We start from the raw sequence: 21,221 nt of genomic DNA, 5'->3' as shown, positions 1-21,221 counted from the left end.
AGAGAGAGAGAGATATTAGTCTGGAACTTCTTTACTGAAGAGGTTCACATTTGATTTAAACATTTTGACTGAGCTGTTCTTGATTATAAAACATAGCAAAAGTTTTTGGTCCTAAAAGTTTTGTATTTTGACCCATATCTCCCCTTATCTCACATTGTCAGGCCTCCCTGTTCATACACATTGTGATAAGCTATCATTTTACAGGAGTGAATAACAAGCTGTGGAATGCATGGAAAAAAGCAACACAAACATTAAAGGTGTAACTCTTTGGAATTTGCATAAATTAAAGTCTTTAGATACTAAGTGAACTGAATTAATTGGCAAAATGTTCTGAAAAGGTTAAAAGAGTTACAAAGAGAGAGGTTTTAAGAGGCACATTCAAAGTCTCTATGTTGAAAGGCACATACGTTTGTGATCTCTCAGCAATCTCTCAGTGCACAGCCTTTCCTTGTGTAATCATTTCATCATATTAATTCATATAAGCAGTTTATCAGTGATAACTGGAGTGCTTTAAGTGTGATGTTGTGCTTTTTTTCTTCATCTAACCAGTCAAATGGCTGGCCAAACCAAACCAAAGCATAAATAGTAATTCTGCTTTTTAAGTCATTAACAGTCTGAAAAAAAATAAAAAAAGAAAAAGCCCTGGAGACCCTTCAGCTGGTTCACTGGTTACAGTCAGCAGCAGTAACATAAAAGCGCTCAACAACCTGCAGTCACACTGCATTTCAGGATGTCATTTCATTGCTTTCACTGTTGGAAATGAGATCCAAATTATTACTAATGCCAACTTAATGACTTTCAACTAGTTTTGTTGAAACTTACTCTCAGCACCGTGTCGTCTCAGATAATAAAGCACATACTAAGCAGCTGCTGTTTCAGAGTACTGTGTTTTGTTTCATTCAACATCTGCCAGATGTATTCTAGACTTCTTAACTCAATTATGAAATTCTTCAGCTTCAACTATAACTGCAGGACACATGTCAATTGTTTTATTACAAAAACAATAAGATAACCTCAATAAACTGAGGTCATCTTTTGTAGCCATTCCCCTCATTATTTTATGAAGAAATACCATCTCTCAGTTTTGTTGTGTGAACTATTTTCTGATGTTTTACATTGTATTTAATTTAGAATAACATTTTTATAATATTTGATTTACATTTAATATGTTTAATGATGTGGCAGGCTAGTCCAATTTGGCAAAATGTTATTATAGCGACTCACAATGGTACTCAGTAGTTTTGATGACACCCACATGCTTGTATGCATGTCTGACAACATTGGGGCATGCTCCTAATAAGACAATGGATGGTTTTCTAGGGGATTCCCAGATCCAGACCAGGGCAACCCTGAACTCCTGCACAACAGCACTGGATGGATCGCAAAATAATTTTCTAGAGGTGCTCTAGTGGATACGTCAAGTGAGGGCCAGTCAATGGTATTTATTCCTTCAGCCTCTAGGAACTGCCTGCATACTCTGGTCACATGAGACTGGGCATTGTGGTGGTCCAGGAGGAACCTAGGACCCACTGCACTACCCTGTAGAGCCTGACATTAGGTTCAAGGATTTATACCAATCACTAATATGAGTCAGGGTGTCATTGCCAAGTCTGTAGAGATCTGTGGATCCCTCTATCAATATGCCTCCCCAGACCCACCATTTAAACTGGTGAAGCTGAACAGAAGAGCAGCAAAATCTCGATATCTCTACAACTTCTCCAGACACTTTCACATCTTTCACATGTGCTTAGAGCAAACCTGCTCTGATCTGTGTAAAGCAGAGGGCACCAGTGATGGACCTGCCAATTCTGGTATTCTATAGTAAATGCAAATCACTGCTGGTCACTTTCTGATTGTTTGATCAGAGACATTCACACAAGTAGCTTGCTGGAGGTCATTTTGTGGTGCTCTGGGAGTGCTCATCCCACTCATCCTTGCACAAAGGAGCAGATAAGAGTCCTGTTAATGGGTTAAGGACCCTCTACCACCCTGTCCAGCTCTCCCAGAGTAACTGGAATGTCCTCCCTGCTCTTGAGACACAAGAAACCATGTGGAAATGGTACATACTGATGTGCCATCCTGAGTGAGTTGACAATGTGGCTTCCTGGTGTCCTCTCATGCCACCAATTTTTTAAGTAAATAAATAAATACATAAAAGATGTGGTGGAAAAAATATGCCTTCTGTGAAAGAGATGTTCCCTCTAGTGCACCTCTAGTTAATTTCAGTAATACCAAGCAGCTGAAACAGATTATTAACAATATGTTCCAGTGTTCCCGAAGTTTAACTCAGTTGATGCTTTATCTTTAATATCAAGAAAAGACCATTATTATACACAAACAGAGACACACACAGATACACACAATATTTTTTTTGGCCCACACGAACTTTGCTTTTGGTGCAATGGTCATATTTTTTCTAACTGGGTGTCTTTTTTGTGTCTGCTGACGACATTGCAGCAGAAAGGAATGCCAAAAGTGAGATCTCATTACTAGTTGGTTCCTCTGGCCAATTTGAGTGCCAATCCTGGCAAAGTGACACACGCACACACAGAAACACACACACACACACACACACACACACACACACACACACACACACACACACAATGACTGCACAGACTGTGACACACTCACACTTCTATACTTGTTGGGTCCCTCTGTGATATAATACAGTCCCTAACACGTAATCCACCACAGTCACATTTTTAACTTTAACCATGATCCTAATAACAAAGCTCATTTGAAAACCTTGAGGACAAAATGACCAGACTTTCTGACGCGATCCACATTGTCCAAGATTTAAAAGCAGTAGAGAAAGTAGAAAAACCCTTAAATACATACAGATTTTACAGGTCAACACACAGACACACACACACAAACACACACACAAACACACACACACACACACACACACACACACACACACACACACACACACACACACACAAACGGATATCCTGTCCAAGTCTCACAGCAGAAAGACAGATTGGAGTCAGTGTGAGAAGAGTGTAAAGAATGTTTTTCTGGCTGCCCATTGTGGGGATGACATCATTGCACAGACTTGGTGATGTGTTCTGAGCCAACTCTGGTGAAAAGTGCAACTGTCCCTGGCTCTGTTTCCCTTTCAGACTGGAAACTGTCACACTCTAATGGTTTTTCTGTGTAACAGCAAACAACTCACACACACCATTTGCCTTTTGTAATGAGTGATTGGAAAATCACTGTACTGCTACATTCCAGCAAACCCTTGCTTTCAGAGTTAAATTCATACTTGTCTTCTGTTTTTTTTTTTATTATTATTTTTTATTAAATAATGATGGTGCCCAAGCATTTCAAAAAGGAGAGATTATTTGGAAGAACTGAACACGCTTTATTGTGATACAAAAATTCATTGATCTATTTGGCAATTAGTCTCCAATGACTCATCGTTGCAGAAAAGAATCCCCGGTGGTGATGAAGATGGAGATGGAGAATTGGATGGGCTCTGAGTGACCAGAGTGAGGTGGAAATGGGGGAGGAGGCAGGATGGAAGAATGAGAGACAGACTGACAAAAGAGCACTGAAATTAAAAGCACATTGGTTGGTGGCTGATTGGCTCACTTAAGGTAGGGAAGACGGTGATAATTCAGAATCAGAATCAGAATACTTTATTAATCCCGAAGGAAATTCGGGTTACAGCAGGCAGCACGCTAATGGCGCATGCGCACTTACAAAGGAATCTTCTGACCAACTTTACACAAACATCACATTGGGGAGACATGTCAGAAAGGTAGGCTGATAGGAAAAAACCAACAAAAATACATAACATGAGGTAAGAGGAGGAGAAAAAAAACTCCACTCAGACTGAGCTCCTAGTGGGAGAACAGTTTGATAACAGATTAGAGGATGAAGATGTTAATTTTAGTTTGTGGAGGCTCATTTCCATACAGGGCAAGGATTTCTGTCACTTGTTTCTCCAATTTATCCTTTGGACTCTTTAATATTTTCAGAAGTAGATGGCAAAAAACTAAAAAAATAATAATAATAATTTAGAGGATTTGTGTCTTATTTGGTCTTTAGTTCGTTTTTCACTTTGCAACAAACATCGATTTGTACAAACAAAAAATATTACATTTTTATTTTGTTTTTTTGAGTCAAATTCTACTTTAATTTTAACTATGTGTTTTAAACACACAGTTTTAGTTCTGTTTAGTTTTGATGTTATAATAACCTTGTATAACCTGCCGTCCTGGAAATGCCTCCACGAGGTTAACTGTGAAGTTATTTTGAAGCCCCTTATTTAAATGATTGGGGTGGTGATCTATAACTTAACTCTTCAGCAATGGAGTCTTCAATGGTGAGTGTGCATACAGGTCATAGTAGTTCAATTGTCAATTGTTACCAGGTCTTTTTGTAGCTCTCCGCAAGTGGGTCTTAGCTCTTGGACAACTCTTCTGATCATACTTCTCATTTCTCCATCGGAAATCTGTGAAGTAATCTGGTGAAATGGAATTCTTTCCACTTCCAGATTATGGCCCCAACAGTGCTCACTGGAAGCTCAACAAAAAACAAACGAACAAAAAAACAAACAAAAAAATCCCTGAAGCCACTCATTTTTATTTTGCCTCGAACAACCAAGTACTTCTAACACTGAGCACTAAATACTCCACTTTCTAAAACTTACTATATGGTTTATCAATAAGGAATGTTTTAAGCCTCCAAAATCCAAGCTGGGAACTGCCTCCTATTCTACTTTTACATGTAACCAGGTCTCTTTAACCCTTTAAAACCTCAAGCATGAAATAACTGCCAGAAATCTTTAAATAAATATATTAAAATACATCACATTTTAATCTGCATATATATATGAGTTTTAATTTGTATCACATTTGCTACATAAGCCTTTTTTATTATTTAGTCATGTGTCATGCAATTTATATCATTTTTTGAGGGTAAAAAAAGTCACGCTGATGATGTAGAAGTCTCAAAAACTCACAAAACACCTGTATCAAATACAATACGCTGGTCTTGAAAGGGTTAAGGCAAAACAAATCAACATGTTAATCAGTTTTTATATTATTTTCTAACAGTGCGTTAGTAAACCTAATATTTTTGTGCGTAAGTTTTAATTTACTTGTTCGAACCAGCTTTCTGACTTAATCCATAAAAGTAATAAAAGTATTCTAAGCAGCACAGATAGTTGGTTTATTTGTTCAAAGTGCTTCTCCCATCTTGCAAGGAGTCCTAAAATAATCATTAGCCATAATGATATGCAGCGCCAGTTCTCAGTCGAAGCAGGACAAATAGTTGGTGTTCACTGTTGTTGCAGGTTTTGAATTTGTGCAGAGTTCCTGTGAAGGACGATATGCATGCTGCAACACTTGAAGGTTGTTTATGTTTTTATTTTTGCCATTGTACTCAAGAGTAGACAAGGGGACCAGGAAGTGGGGCAGCAGCAGATCAGAGCATGAAGCTCCGTTGGTAACACAGGCAAGAGCCAGCCGGAGACAGAAATAAACCTGACAGGCGTTCTTTAGTTCTGCACTCCTCGCTCTGTTCCCTCTCAACTGTGAATATGACACAGCTGAGTCACATAGCGAATGGTGTGTGTGTGTGTGTCTGAGTGTGTGCAAGACAATTTGTTAATGTGCTGCTCAGTTGTATGTGCGCGTCTCTGTGTGCATGTGTATGCAGCTTTTTCAGATGTCTGTTGAAGCGTGTGTACATCAACAGTAAAACCTAATAGGATCAGTCAACTTCAATCTTCTGCCTTGACAATACACCAACGCACCTATGCACAGCTCCTCTTTGAAGTGCGTGTGTGTGTGTGTGTGTCTGTGTGCATGTAAATCTAAAACCCTGCAGCTTGTTCTCATTCCCTGCTAAAGGCTAAGTAAAACAGATTAAAGTGGTTTATCATCTCGCCATTGTCATCTCTAATATAATCACACCACTGATGATTGAAGAGACAATATAACCAGCGATTTGCGTGACCCACTCATACAACTGTCATTAAATTCTTCAGTCACATTTAAACTACTCGAATAGTGTATTAACAATTTTGTTTTAGGTTCCCAACCCTCTCTTTCTCTTCCTTCCATTTTTCCTCTCCCCATCATTTTCTTCTTTTAGACTTATTAAAGTCTTATTAAACATTTTTCTTATCAACATGCAACAATAAACTGCTGCATAACTCATTTTTTGTGCCACACTAAGCAATCAGTGCTTTTTCTTCTCTTTATACACTGGCCATTATTTTTGCATAGCTTGCTCTCCAGTGGACTTCAGCGATGTAGCTGATTTGTGATGCAGCTATAAAACTTCCCTGTTGTAGCACAGCGCTACATTTCTAGCACTCATTCCACTTATTTCTGTCCTCTTTCCTCCTCTGTCCATTTCTCTTCTCATTCCTGTGCACGAAGCACAGCAAAACGTATCAGTAAGTGGCAATTTATCATTACCTGACATTTTAAACTGTCAATTGTAAATATCAGCGTCAGCCTCAAAGATCCGATATCAGTCGGGCAATAAATATTTTTTAAAAGTAGGATGCATATTTGTGGAGTGTTAAATGTCACAGATATATTTACAGAGAATTTTAAGAAAAAAAAATCTCAGAACAGAATCAGTGAAAGCCTGATTATAAGGTGTGTATTTATTGAGAGACAACATTTGTAAATAGTCCAATATGTACTTAATTATCTGCTACTTCACATTTATTTGAGTCAAGAGGGAGGCAAAGCAACTCTCTGAGGAGGCAAAAGGTTAAAAATTGAAGTCAAATGTGTCAGTTTTCACTGAGAACTTTTGAAAAAGAAACCAACACATTAAGAGTAATATCTTCAGTTCCTTTGTTAGCCACTTCAGATTTTAAAATGCCCTAACAGTACAGCCTGGAACAAATCTAATGTATATCCCATGCTCCTCTTCATAACCACTGTATGAGGACAAATTGAGAACTCTTTAACCACTTTAAACAGGGTGGATGGATGGGCTGAGTATTTCAGAAATTGTTAATTTTCTAAGATTTCGCTGCACAACAATGTCTAGGGTTTGCATAGAGTTGGCTGAAAAAAAGAAAAAGTATATGTTGATGCCAGAGGTCAGAGAACAGCCAGACTCGTTGAGCTAATTAGGAGCCAAACTCAAGTAACACTATACAACAAAGTAGAGAAGAACATCTTTGACCTGTTAAACACACTAAACCTTGCACATGAGTACAGCAACAGAAGACCACGCTGGCTGCTACTCCTTTCAGCTAAGAACAGGAAACTGAGTCTGTAATTCACAGAGGGTCACCAAAACTGGATAAGAGAAGACTAAGGATGTTACATGGTCTGATGCATCTACATTTCTGCTGCAACATTTGGACAGTAGAATCAGAATGAAAGCATGAAACCATCCTGTCTTGTATCAACAGTTCAAGCTGCTGGTGGTGAAATGGTGAAGGGAACATTTTCCTGGCACACTTTGGGTCCTCTAGTGCCAGCTGAGCATCATTTAAAGACATCTGAGTATTGTTCCTGACCATGCCCAACCACTTTGGTCAGAGTGTGCCCATTTGCTGATTGCTTCTTCCAGCAGTATAATGCACCCTGTCACAAAGCTCAAAATCATCTCAGACTCGTTTCTTGAACATGACAATTAATTCACTGTACTTAAATGACCCTCACAGTCATCAGATCTCAATCCAATAGAACATCTTTGGGATGTGGTGGAATGGGAGGTTTGCATTATGGATGTGGAGTCAGCAAATCTGCAGCAACATGCTATCATCTCAGTATGAATGAAAATAAAAATCTGAGTTTTTAAATCTACACCTTGAAGAATGAGTTCTGGAGGCAAAAAAGGGAAGTCTGGTTATTATTATAATTATTTATTCTGCAAAATTACAGAGAAGGTAGAAAAGCATTGTCTACAAATCCACATAAGGAAAGATACTTTTGAAAACTCCAAAAGCCATTGAAGCCTTGGAAAAGAAACTTCAAAATGACTTCTGGGTCAGGAGGCTAAAGAGGAGGGAAGGTCAAAAAGTCACCATAGTCATTTGTGTTAATTTCTCTGGTGAAACTTCAGATATTTTAGATGAGAGGAAACCTTTTAGTGGTGTTGGACGTGAACTCATTATTATTCACACTGTGGAAACTGTGAATCTATGAACACACTTAATGAAAATTGTGCTGCTTTTGCAAGTTTACAACAGTAGAGTCATCCATTTTCTCTTCGATTTCCTCTTTTGTCATCACTCAAACGCTCTTTCTGTCACCTCTGTGATAACAATACAGTGAGTATGCATTTGTATTATGAAGATTAATAAAGAAAAAAATATTATTTGAGCTCCTCTTTCTTGTTTAATCCCTCCTTTGCAATAATCAATCAATTAAGGGAGTCTTTAAATGTGGAAAATATTCAATAACATGTATTGCTGCATGGTGTAAATTCACTGCTCTATTCATTACAGTTTAGCAGACTTCCTCAAAGTGCAGAAGTGCATTTGTATCCAAACCCATTAGATGATTGAGCTAATATTGTGATGGAGCAGATAATGCCATCCTCAGCTCAATTCTCTTTACTCAAGGCATAAAAATGAAAGGTTTTTGGATAACAGCACTCAGTTGTAATTGTCCAAAAAGCTTGAATAATATTTCAGTGTTGCTACACCTATTTAATAGCCCCTATCGTTGCACATTCTTAGCAAATTTTCAATAGACAGAAATGAGTAAAAAGCATAAAAGAGAGAGTGCCAGCTCTTCTTCTTTACACAGGTCTGTTCTGCTTAAAATGTAATGAGAATTTTCTTTGGCAGGACAGGCAAAGGGCAAATACATAAAGGAGGATGTCTACACTAACTTCCATTATACATGATATATGAAGATTACATGCATGCCAAATAACAAGCTGCATTATAAATGATCCTCTCACTGTCTCTCACCAGACTCCAGTGCACAAAAAACTATTGCTGCTGCTGTCAAACGTGTTTTTAATATATTCATCACGTGCATCTAGCACAGTCATGTGCAGCTTCTTTGGTGCTTAGCAGTCACCGTCTCAGTTGTAATTAGGGACCTGTGAAAGAAATTGATGAATGCGTACTCTGGATCAGTGTTTGTCTGCGTTGTTTGTTTGCAAAAAAAAGTGTGCACTAGCTAACAGGCTGTGAGATAAATGATGTGTCAGTTTATACACAGATGACTTCATAGATATTGCTGCTGTCATGAGTAATTTGATATATCGATGCTGTCAGATGAAAATCAAATACAAACAAACACTGTGCAATTCCATATTGCTTATATATCATCAGTTCACAACAACAACAGTCGTCTCAAGGTGCTGTATATTGTAAGGTAAAGACCTCACAAAGACAGCGAGAGTAGGAAAACTATCAGATGATTTTCAGTGAGCAAGCACTTCTGCAAAGTTTAGTGAAAGGAGGAAAGAGTGGAGGAAAATTACTCAGTGCATCATGGGAAGGTCCACAGCAGTTGGAGACTATAGCAATATGACTAAGGGATGGTTCAAGGTGAAATGATCCAGCCCTACTTTCTCACTTTGTGTTATGCACGTGAGCACAGTTGCACTGGAAACTGTTTTCATGCATTAATATTGATATTTACCCTTAGTAACTAATGAAACAATGCAACTGCTGAAATCTAATTACAGTTACATAACTTCAGAACTAACAGTTAAGTCCTTCCATTTCACTCGCTTTTTTCAAGCCCTCTCCTCTAAAGAGAAGGTTGAAAAAGTTTATCTTCTATTTCCGGAGGCATCATGGGAATCATGATCATCCGGTGGATTTTGAGAAGTTGACTCTATGTGTGTCTTGACTTTATGTGTAAATCATCCCACACAAAAACCCTTGGCCAAACACAATAACTTCACTATAGTAGAAGTAGAGATTGTCCCTACATCTCAGTGTACCAGTGATTTGTAATTTGTTTTTATTTGTTACTTTTCTTGAGGAATAAAAGGTTTTTAGTTATTTTGTCTAAATACACCACTGCTGAGGTTAAAGCGGAGCAGCATTGCTGAAAATTACTTGAGTTTACTCAGATTAATGCACTAAAGATTAAAATCTGAAGGGTGACGGAGATGTTAATCAAGAACAGTCTGTACACACAACCCTGAGGCAGCCCGTTCTCACTCCCAAGGCGTAACATGTCGACGTTTTGTCACGTCCCGCGGCGTTCCTGAGGAACGCGAAAGGAGACCTTCGGCATTCTTATGGTACGCGGCGGGTTATGCCGGGTTATCATCCAGTGCAATGACGCTCGATCCCGCGGTAAAAGGCGTTCCAGCCCTGTATTCCAGCCCTAAACCTAACCTTATCCCTAGCCCTGACCATAACCTTATTCCTGACCGTAACCAGGACTTTAATGATGTTAAATAGCGTGTTTCTAAGCGATTTGAAGAAAAAGAGCGAACATGTGTAGATTCAGTCCAGACGGTTCTCATATTTCCTCTTTTTTCCGAGGTCGTCATTTAGGAACGTGGTGGGTAGCCGAAAGCGTAATATGGTGACGATTTGTCACCTAGCGTAAAATGTTACGCTTTGGGAGTGCCTGAGGAGACCCATAATCAAGCCAATACAACTGATTATAACTGATTAAGGGTCAGAGCTCTACTTTATTTTTTGTATCAGTAAGGTCCCTGTTATTAAAAGAAATATGTGATTTCTACTATTAAATAATTGGTATTAATGGGCAGCTCGTCCAAATTATTTGATTCAATAAGCTACAGAGAAATTAACATATGCTGTTCAGGAAATATACAAAGATAAATATCTATGTATCTAAAGATGTAAATGATTTATAAATAAGGTTTTTCTCTATTATTTCTCCATTGTTTGTCTGGTTGAAGCTCGGTGATGAATGAATGTGTTAGCAGAGTCAGTGCTCCAAGGAGACATAGCGCTTGTGCCCATTAGTTTTCATTGTGCCATCCTCCTGGCTAATAACACACAGCTCCTGCTCTCTGCTGTGAGGAGTTGGTCCACCAAGGCTGACACTCTGATTTATGAATTAATGAACCATTTGTTATTACGGACAATCTCCTCATTGTTTCTGACCCTCCTGGAGCTTTCTATATGTGTGTGTGTGTCTTTGTGTGTGTGTCCGGTGGAATAAAATAATTTCCACCCTCTGACTTACTTATTTGTGGTGTTTTGGTGCACTCCTCTTAGTGCTTGGTGTTGACATTGTTGGAGGAGGAGGAGGAGCGTGTGACTTACTAACAAACATAATTAACTTACTGCTATAACGTGATGGAAAGTGACTTGTGTAGACCCAAATTTAAATATAAATATATACACACACACATATACATATACATATATATATATATCAACATTTGTAGAAGTGAAAACTAATGATTTGTTTTCATTCCCAGAAGGAGTAAAGGATGGGCAAAGAAAGAAACCATTAAACTTTGCTGTAGATCCAGATCACTTTCTCTCTCACAGTAGACCACACACACACATATATATGTGTGTGTGTCCGGTCTTCTACCACTTAAAAAAACTTACATGTTAATAATGAAAACCTTTCTTGGCCTTAAGACAACAATTCTGATGGCTAAAGATCCAAACGGGACACAAAAAATAAATAAATAAATAAATAAATTAAAAAAATAAAATAAAATAAAATAAAATAATGAAAACCTCTAACCTTAAACAGAAAGAAAACCTCTAACCTTAAACAGAAAGAAAGGTTCCTTTATTTGTTTTTATGCTAATATTTTATCACATCAGTACATGCAGAAATACTTACAAAAGGTGATCTCAAGGTAGAGATAGATAGAGATAGATAGAGATAGAGCAATTTTTCGTTTTTCTCTCAAATGTAAATAATATCCCTCTGGCGAAAGGCCTTTAATATAAGCTGCCTGACATAGCCTTTCTCTGACACATGCACCATTTTCCTTTCCCATCTTCTCAGCTTTACTTTGATTTCCTTTTATTCGTCCTTAGTAGCATATAGGAGATGAGAGCAGCCTTCCCTCATGCTAGATAGCTATCGTTTCTGCCTGTTCTAATTCACGCTGCTCCAAATAGCCGGCAGTGGGTCGCAGCCCAGATTGCTGTAATTCCCTTCTCCATAATGAGTTAGTGTCATGGAAAGCAACTGGACACGTAGAGTTTCACCAAAGAAACTAGAATGTATTCTAGTGCAGGAAACTGTACAAGAAAACCTGAAACCAACAAGAAAAAAAGGAAAGCATTCACAACAAACATGACTACATCTGGGCTATATTTACATATACATCTTACTTACTTACTATATTTTACTTAGACAGATGTTACTTTTATGCATCTTGCCTGGAGAGGTACCTGGAAAGTAACTGGATTACAGTCAGGTTCAAGATCTGATCGCAGGATTCAATTCAATTCAATTCAATTTTATTTATATAGCGCCAAATCACAACATAAGTCGCCTCAAGGCGCTTCATAGATACAGAGAAAAACCCAACAATCATATGACCCCCTATGAGCAAGCACTTTGGCGACAGTGGGAAGGAAAAACTCCCTTTTAACAGGAAGAAACCTCCGGCAGAACCAGGCTCAGGGAGGGGCGGGGCCATCTGCTGCGACCGGTTGGGGTGAGAGAAGGAAGACAGGATAAAGACATGCTGTGGAAGAGAGACAGAGGTTAATAACAGATATGATTCAATGCAGAGATCCAAAACAGGAGAAATATGCTCTCTCTTTCTAGTCCCTGTCAGGACTCTTGCTGCAGCATTTTGGATTAGCTGAAGGCTTTTCAGTGAGTTTTTTGGACATCCTGATAATAATGAATTACAGTAGTCCAGCCTGGAAGTAATAAATGCATGAACTAGTTTTTCAGCGTCACTCTGAGACAGGATATTTCTAATTTTAGAGATGTTGCGCAAATGGAAGAAGCAGTCTTACATATTTGTTTAATATGTGCATTGAAGGACATGTCCTGGTCAAAAATGACTCCAAGGTTCCTCACAGCGTTACTGGAGGCCAAGGTAATGCCATCCAGAGTAAGAATCTGGTTAGATACCATATTTCTAAGATTTTCAGGGCCGAGTACAATAACCTCAGTTTTATCTGAATTAAGAAGCAGAAAGTTAGCGGCCATCCAGGTCTTTATGTCTTTAAGACATTCCTGCAGTTTAACTAATTGGTGTGTGTTATCTGGCTTCATGGACAGATAGAGCTGGGTGTCATCAGCATAGCAGTGAAAATGTATGCTATGTCTTCTAATGATACTGCCTAAGGGAAGCATGTATAATGTAAACAGAATTGGTCCTAGCACTGAACCCTGTGGAACTCCATAATTAACCTCAGTGTGTGAAGAGGACTCTCCATTTACATGAACAAATTGGAGTCTATTAGATAGATATGATACAAACCACTGCAGCGCAGTACCTGTAATACCTACAGCATGTTCTAATCGCTCTAATAGGATATTATGGTCGACAGTATCGAATGCTGCACTAAGGTCTAGCAGGACAAGCACAGAGATGAGTCCACTGTCAGAGGCCATAAGAAGATCATTTGTAACCTTCACTAAAGCTGTTTCTGTGCTGTGATGAGCTCTGAAACCTGACTGAAACTCTTCAAATAAACCATTCCTCTGCAGATGATCTGTTAGCTGTTTGACAACTACTCTTTCAAGGATTTTTGATATGAAAGGAAGGTTGGAGATTGGCCTATAATTAGCTAAGACTGCTGGGTCTAGAGATGGCTTTTTGAGTAAAGGTTTAACTACAGCCAGCTTGAAGGCCTGTGGTACATAGCCGATCATTAGAGATAGGTTGATCATATTTAAGATCGAAGAATTAATTAATGGCAGGACTTCTTTGAGCAGTTTTGTAGGAATGGGGTCTAAAAGACACGTTGATGGTTTGGAGGAAGTAATTATTGAAGTTAACTCAGAAAGATCAATTAGAGAAAAAGAGTCTAACTTTTTCTCCATCCCAGTATCTGTGGCAGAAGTAATAATTATATCTTTATACATGTTGTGAAGTTTAACATTTGCATGCGCAGAAAATACGATTGACTGTAAATCAGCAAATAATGTTGGTACAACAACAGGTAGCACAAACATTTAAAAAATGCACAGGTGGATTTCTTTTTTCTTTTATATTTGGAGCCTGTGAAACAGCTCTCCCCTGTGTGGAAGAAGCACACAATCTGTGTTAGTTAAATCACTGTGTCATGTCAAGGACTTAAATAAGTAATAAAGATAAGAACTCTGTGTTAGCACTGTGCAATGTAAGAAGTACTCCGGAGAGGTCTCAGTGTCCTCTGCTAAAAAGTTGGTCTGAGAAGAAGATGCAAAGTCAATATAGAGGGGTTTTTTAATCGTGCTTTCCAGGTTAATATGTGACTGGACTGCATTTTAATTTCCTATCCCACATATTAATACAATGTCTCACATTTTCATTCAGTGTTTTTCTTGTTTCATTCTGCATGACAGACATTTTTCTGTAGCCTGGCCCAGAGCAGGGCGATATGACCAAAAATATTTATCACGATATACATTTGAAAATTTGCGATAACGATATAACTGACAATATAATTGACACTAGACAAAATTCTTTACAACTCCACAACTTTATTAGTGCAAAAAAACCCATCAATGTATTTTCACTTAAACAAGCAGCTGTTTTTTATGTGCATTAAAGTTATATAAAAATGTAACAGTGCAAATACAAATTCCTTGCTGACAGTTTAACCAAAAGGCATTTCCAGTGCTAATTGACCGACATGTCCTCAGCATAACCATGTATAATATCCACAAAACTTAAAAAGAGGTTATACACACACAATACGGTAATATTATGTTGAAGCACAGTACGTATCACTCCGCGAGGTTCCTGCCTACGATAGCCGTAATGCTCCGACAATCCATCAAGCTGTGTGGGTTCGTAGCTTAGCAAAGTCGTACTAAAACATTTGAAAGATTTCCGAGCACCGTGTACGACATAAAATCATTTCGAGGTCAGTAAACACAACCAGAATTTATACATAAAGCACACGGGATTATAAGGGGCACTGTCGATTTTCAGAAAAATCAAAGGATTGATTTTAAGTGTGCCGTATTTTCCAAAAAACACGGTAATAACAAAGGCCCGCTAGCACGCTCTACCAAAAATAGTGCTTTGTTGTGTATCTGATGGACGAAAGCTAAACCAGTTCCACACCACTCAAATTGCAGCATTTTTACAAACAAATTCTGGTTCATCTGTTTCATTCAACGATCCACTTTCGGCCTTCTCATTCTGCGTCGCCGCCATGTGCGTATGTAAACATAGGCACTGCGCATGCGCGTTTTACCCATATTCTATTGCAATATTTCATTTTCCTATCGTTGCCCGTTACCGTGAACGGTATGATATAGCCCAGCCCTAGCCTGGCCTTTATCCACTGGCTATGCACAAGTAAGGAACAGCTTGTGCTGTGCTGGTTAACCTGTCAGCATCTCTGCTGCCAATGTTACTCCCCAAAATTATTAAAAGTCACCACAATGTCACCAGTTATGCAAATTTTGTTGAAATTTGATGAATGCCGTCATAAAGACTACTAAAGACTGTGGGGTTGGGGGTATTTTTTAAAGATATGATTAATTTTTCTAAAGGATAAATATGAAACAAGCTGTTTCAGTTTCACATTTTAGGTTGGATCAAATTTTTAGATATAATAAAATATCAAATTTCCGGTTTTTCAGATTTCCTTTTAGCACTTGTAAAGTGTCTGATGTGCTGAAAGGGCACTGTCTTCAGTGTCTTCTGCTTTGCCACACATTTATTATTTATTTATTATCCTTTTTTTTTATCCAGGTGAAAAGTCTAATTGAGATTTAAATTTAACTTCTTGGAATAAACAAATGCCAGAAGTCCTGACACTTCTTATTTGAAAGCAACACAAGCTAGTTGGTTTGTTTTTCCGATCAAGTAATTAAGAGTGTTTCTGCAAAATTTCTAATGCTTTTGGATACATTTATAGCCTTTGCCTATCTTGTCTATATGTAAATGCTAAATGAGAATGATTGCAGCATTCATACGCAGAAGTCCATTTTATAATAAATCTAAAATTATCTACATTTAACATCAAAATTTGTTGACTAAAACAATCAATCCAGAATCCAAGAAACTTAAACTGAACCACAGCTGTACCTTTACCCTGATTTTATTGTATTTTGGCCATTTTTATAAAGAACATATCAACAGTGTTCACAGGATTTACCGTAAGCCATGTTCTAATGTGGCTCGTTTCACAAAAGCGTGGAAGCAGTAACCTCCTTTATGAGTTATGCAGTATATTTAGTTTAAATAAAAATTCATGGAAATGTACAGCATCCTGAATTACTTTTCACACTGTTTCTGCATGATTTGCTGCTGCTGATAGGATGCCCCTCATCAAGAGGCAGTGTTATTCATTGCTGGGTTTTTTTCTATTATGGAATGAATAATGAAGACTAGATGTTAATGTCCTCAGCAGACCCTGCCGTCCTCAGCTCCTTCTCAGCCTGTGTTTAAAATAGATCCCTTAGAAATAGCTACAGAAAAGATAAACTGCTCTGACAAAGCTGAATGTGTGTGCATGCGTGTGTGCCTGTGTTTGCATTTCTTTTCACCAGTGCATACATGTGCACGAGTAAATTCATGTGTTTCAGTCTCCTCCATTGGCTTTGTCTTCATCCATAATTAAGTTTATATAAATCAGCCTGTCAGTCACAGCTGTAATGTGAAGCTCTGAATGACATTTTAATGACTGCAGGGCTATTCTAGGGTCAGGCTGACCTAACAGGTAGGCACTTTCATCACTCATATTTAGTATTTCATTATTCTTCTACTATACCCTTCCTTCCTTCCATTTTTCGACTTTCATCTCTTGGTCTTTCCTTTTCTTGACACAGTGTATTTTTAGATACTTGCATGGAATATAAATGTCTTTTTTTTAAAGGACAGACATTATTTAATAAAGCACCGGAACATAGTGACCAGCCAATAGCTGGTGCACTCGTTCAGTTTTGCTCTACAAGTCCTCTGAAAGTATCAAAGATCAAATAAACATAAAATGGGCAGATTTCTTCTGTAGTGGCTAAAAGAATAAAGATGCAAATAATAATACAGAGTTTTTAAATGACAAATCACTTTGACACGTACAGGCCAGAAGCTTCAAATAATGAAATGGCTGCTGAATAATACAATGGCTCCTGTTCAAAAGAGTAACTATTGCTATAGTAATCAGTAATAAATGACTAATTACTCTTTTAGGCCACTCAGCATTTGGCTCAAGGTTAGTACAGAAGAACTCATAAAGGGAGGAATCAATTAATAGATGAACTAAACATTATATAGGGAATCCTCTCCCAGTTGGCAAAGTATTAATATTTTTGTTTAAAAGTCGGTGCCGTGTTGACTGAGCTGTTCCCCAAGATGGAAAACAAAAGTCCTTTTAATTAATTTTCCTCAAAGTCAGAAAAATATCGCAAAAGATGCCAACAGCAGTAAATAACATCACTCCTTTTATTCTAATTGTTGTAAATTCACTTACAAAAATAACTTCTAAACTGCTTTGATCACTCTGAAAAACACCTAAAGAGATTTTACCAAGCCATATGCCCAATATTCCAGGGAGATTCATTTGTTTAGGATTATATAATCACTTGAAACTTGAAATACAGCAGAAATATAACTGAAATCATTTATGTTTAGATGGTGAAACAGTGACTTCATGTTTGGCCAGGCCACAGTCACATTTGGAGGTTTCCAAAAGAAGATGACGCACGACGACAGACTGTGACAGAATGACCAAAACAATAACACCAGTCAAGGGACAAATGTTGGTGTACATCGCCCTGGCTGGTGCTTATTTTTAGATTGAGAGCAGCCTGTTGATCGGATGCTGTAGTTTGAAACCACCATGTTTTAAGCACCATGTTTATTATGTCATTTGTCTGGACTCAAACCTTCCACCATAAGGCTTGGCTCTAAATTAGAGCAAAGATGAGCTGGTATGTAACGTCATCCAGGATATCAGGATGTGAAGTAAATTTGGCAGTAATCAACAAACACGGAGGTCGCAGGTCGCAGGAAGTTCTAAAATAAAAATCAGCTGTTCATCACTGGGCAACTCCACTGGTGGAGTCCAGACTTACATAAACTTTAGTCGTTGGGCCTGAAATGTGATGCCAACATGGAAGTGCCTTAAAGCTGCAATCTTTCTAACAGCCAGTATGGCTTTTTGTTGCAAAAAGAAATACAGTTATAAAGAAGTCTATAGAAAAATGTGCCTGCAAGTCACTTAAATTTTCCTGATGTGTTTAAAGTCCCAGTTGTTGGTTTCAGGTGTTATTGAACACATATTGAAGTTAGTTATGTAAATTATGTAAAGGCTGGGACTACTTTGTGATTGACATCATGCTACCAAAAAATCATGCAAGTGCCCTGAGATTCTCAGACACTTTGCCTTTACACCAACTGCCAAAATGTTGATGTCAAAGCTTTGAAGCAGGACTTCAAGGGCATTGGCTACCTTGTATAAGCAAGACTGTACACCTTCTCTACTCCCCACTGGCTGCGCATGCCCTGCACCTTGAGAAAGCTAAGAGCTTCCGTTTGGCTCAGGATCTCAACTTCTCTCTCTTGTGCTTGCTATTACACTCTTTCAGCAGAGCACAACAGAGTTCATGATTTGATGGTTTTTGGTGGCTTAAATAGGGAAACACTGACATGTTGTCCTTTTATAAATGTTAATTGCACAACTGATGAGTCATTTGGTATCACTACAAGCATACGGTACACAGGGCCACCTCTTTAAGTAGTGTGGTTCTCTTAACTGGAACTGGGCAAAGAACACAGGGATCACACCAGACAACAAACTGGACTTGGAGCTCAAACAAGCTTGGAAACGTTATGGGTGATTGTGAGTACATCTTTAGTCTTAAATTGGAGTTCTTTCAGACACAAGCACACTTTTCTAACCGCTAAACACAGTTGTTGTGGCATTATCTGAGCTAAATTCAACTACACTCCAAATACACAAAAACAAAGTGTACTGTAATGCTTTAGATTTAGCGAGCCTGAGCAAAATCACATGTAATGAGCTCTTTGCCAATAAAAAAGTAAACAATGGCATGTTTTCCTATTTCATCTTTCTTTTTTGGAAGGCTTGACATCAGTGCAACGTGTGCCTTTCATTGACATATTAACATTTTTCCACCTTAGAGTTGCAAGAATGAGAAGTTGTTTAGTGCAGCTGCAAAGTTACTGGATGTCCTTTAATAAAGGACACAGAATGTGTAATAATTTCCCATCAGTCATTTTTGTCAGATAAGCTCTAATGTAAAAAAAAATTCCTTTGACTCCATCCTTTGGTAATCATAAAATGTTGTTTTCATGGCTGACATTTGTCTTAATTGGGTCAGTGTCAGAATATCACAGTCTATATGAATATAGCCACACACACAGATACGAGTCTCAGCAAGCAGTAGAGCCGGTGTCATATTTCTTTAGCTGCACGTCCTCATCCAGATGGAGAAGGTGTTGTTCATGTAAATGCGTCAATGTGAGTAATCTTCATGAAACAATGAAGTGAGCAGTGGTGTTGACAAGGTGTGAATCTGCTGTGAGTGTTTAAGGCTTTTTGTCTGTGTATTGTGTGTGTGTGTGTGTGTGTGTGTGTGTGTTGTGTGTGTGTGTGTGTGTGTGTGTGTGTGTGTGTGTGTGTGTGTGTGTGTGTGTGTGTGTGTGTGTGTGTGCAAGTGCGCATGACTGCAGGATGATGAAACTGGACAGCTGCATTTGGTTCATACCAGCTCCCTGCCTTTGTCTCCTTTTCTATTCAAACAATCAGTGCAAAACATGTTACACGATCAGAAAACAAACACTCTGCAGCAACAATGCTCCCATGTACAAAATTAGACAGATATTTAGATGTGTGTTTTCATAGTTCTTGTGGAGTTTGTTATAAAGAAAAAAAACCGAAAATTATTTGCCGCCCTTTCAAAAGCAAGGAGACATGAAAAATAGGTCAAATTTGTCACTACAGACAAGCTTTGGTGAATATATTTATTGTAACGCTTGTATGACCATTTGAGCATCATAAAATTACTGAAAACAAATACAAACATTACAAAAGCCAAACATTACAAAACTGACAGGAGAAAAAAAACACTACAAATCAGATGAAACTAACCTGAATTGAAATCAGAACTTACAAATGTAATAATGAAAAATACAAAGATATTATAGCCAACAATGCATAATAACTAACTGGTATGGACAACTGACTAGCCTGCCCAGAGCTTGGAGTTTTATCAAGAATAAACCAGGATAATTAAACTATAGTGCTGCTTTCCCCTGGCTCACGTACTCTAAGTGTTTAAACACTTAAATGAGCTGCATTTCACTCTTTATCATTACTTTTAAAATTTTCACTGGCCCATTAGTACGCATTTATAACATATAAGTGACTTAAGGCTGATTTTACTTCCTTAAGCCAATTAAAAAAAAACAAAATCCCTTTGTTATGCACGTATGCAATATTTAAAAAATGGTCAATGTCATATATGACACTGTCTTTCCTGATTTTATTCTCCTCAACTTTATTTTCACACATATTATATTGGAAGCTCAGACTGAATAGAAAGAGTATTTTTGTGATCCAACACTGGCCTGCTGTGGCTACGAATGACACTGCATTCACTTTATTTTGAGAAGAAAATAGGCCTTATTCATACAGCAAACCATTTATCCATTCATCTATTTTCTTAACCGCTTATCCAATTCAGTTTTTTTTTCTTATTGGGGTGGAGGTGGGGTGGGCGCTGGAGCTTATTCCACAGATGTAGTGACATACAGAGGGTCGGTAAGAGGAGGATGCTAAGAACAGGGTAAGATGGAGATGGATGATCCAAATCAGATTTGAGAGGCATTTTATAAATGAAAGGATTCGTTTTTCACTGATTTCAGTTATAATTACGCTCCACCATAAAATAAATTACAGGTGTTTTATAAACAATTATTTAAACTATGAGCTTTTAGCCTTTTGTTGTATTTGTGTTTATGCTGTGTGATCTATGCAGACCTTTTTATGACAGCTGCAGGTTGTTGCTTTCGATTTTTGTATTATATCATCCTTTGTATCAATCTACAATACGATATCACTGACCTCATTTCAGGCCAGTAGAGGAACTCTCACTGTCCACATGGGAACTGATTAGCAGCTATGTGTTTTTATTTATTTAATTAACAAATATATACAA

Source organism: Haplochromis burtoni, unplaced genomic scaffold (genome assembly GCF_018398535.1).
Source record: "Haplochromis burtoni strain Fernald_Lab_line unplaced genomic scaffold, NCSU_Asbu1 Contig_239, whole genome shotgun sequence".
NCBI classification, from domain to species: Eukaryota; Metazoa; Chordata; class Actinopteri; order Cichliformes; family Cichlidae; genus Haplochromis; species Haplochromis burtoni.
This window is presented reverse-complemented; position numbering follows the sequence as displayed.